The sequence below is a fragment of the Pygoscelis adeliae genome, unplaced genomic scaffold (genome assembly GCF_000699105.1).
Source record: "Pygoscelis adeliae isolate BGI_AS28 unplaced genomic scaffold, ASM69910v1 Scaffold86, whole genome shotgun sequence".
NCBI lineage: Eukaryota > Metazoa > Chordata > Aves > Sphenisciformes > Spheniscidae > Pygoscelis > Pygoscelis adeliae.
The window spans coordinates 60,588-61,821 of NW_008824930.1; the positions used below are offsets into that span (position 1 = coordinate 60,588).

The 1,234-nt window shown below is 39.0% G+C and overlaps 1 protein-coding gene across 2 annotated transcripts in view; it reads left to right on the forward strand.

Annotated features, from left to right (window-relative positions):
• Window positions 1–1,234, forward strand: part of MARCH6 (membrane-associated ring finger (C3HC4) 6, E3 ubiquitin protein ligase) — a 52,108-nt gene that overhangs the window by 1,849 nt on the left and 49,025 nt on the right. The gene's annotated exons all lie outside the window — the stretch shown is intronic.

The window sequence follows — 1,234 nt, forward strand, 5'->3', positions numbered from 1 at the left end:
TAATTTAAAGTTTTTTAAACTGGTGAGTGTCTGCACTGTAGAAGCATAAAAAGTGTACTCTACTAGTTTTGTACACTGGTAGAGAAAACTGAGACTGAGTAGCCAGATGGTTTAGTTCATGTATTTTCTGTTCCAAAAATCCTGTAATCCACCTTCCTTTTATATAATGAACCTCAGAATTTTCCATTTCTGCCAACAATTAATTAAACACATCAGACCATTTGTTAAATGATCAGCAGTGAAATGTACAATATTAACTCTGTCTTACCACTGTGAGGAGAACAGCATGTTTTATGTTGATCACAGCAGTGCTTTCAGGTTATTCTTTTTAAATGCTACAGAGACGTATAAGAAATGTAAGAGAGATGTCATCTGCTTGCAGGTTTTTTGTTAAATGTTTTTTAAAAAGGCATTATACTGCTTCTATTTGGAAGCTTTGCAAATTAAGAGCGAACCCCAGTTCTGGAGCTCCCTACAAGTGAATTAGCCACTTTCAAAATTGCATTCTGCTCCTAGGTCCTCTACGGAATTTAGCGTGCAAGACCAGAAAACTGCATTTCCGTGATTTACTAGTTATTAAGAAGAACTTTCGAGTTTTGTATGGGAAAAAAAAAAGACAAAAATGTGTAGTGTTTTCCTTAGGATATAGAAAAAAGAGGATGAGAAGTTCTAAATGAGCTGCACTTTATATGTGTGTTACTATTGATACTAGAAAGCTTATTCACTGCCCTTATCAACAGAGGTGTTCCTGCAGAATTTTAATCCTTGACTGACATAGCTGTTACCAGCACAGCTTGTAATGTAGTTGCAGATCACAGACACATGAGAAAACATAATTGAATTACTGTGGCTTAACAAGTTACCATTTCTCGTAGGAGCCTTGAAATTGGTAATAAGGGAACCTCTTTCTTCCCTGTATTCAGCCTCCACATTCAGCCTCTGGCAAAGGTCTCCTTACCTTCCTGTCACACAGTGGCCACTCCCCAGACTGAGCACCCTCAGCTGATAATGTTTTCTTCTTGGCTTTCCACATTGCACAGTGCTTTTTTTCTACCAGGCTGCACACAGTGGTAGCGTATGTCAGGTACCTAGCACAGATTCCTCCAGCCCTCTCTACCCAGCGTTTCTTGCTTCATTGTTTCCCTTAAACCCAACACTCACGCAGTTATGGTTTCCTTAGCTTCTCTCATCCCTCTTTATTTGGAAGATAATTTGCATGTCCAGCCTGGAAGCT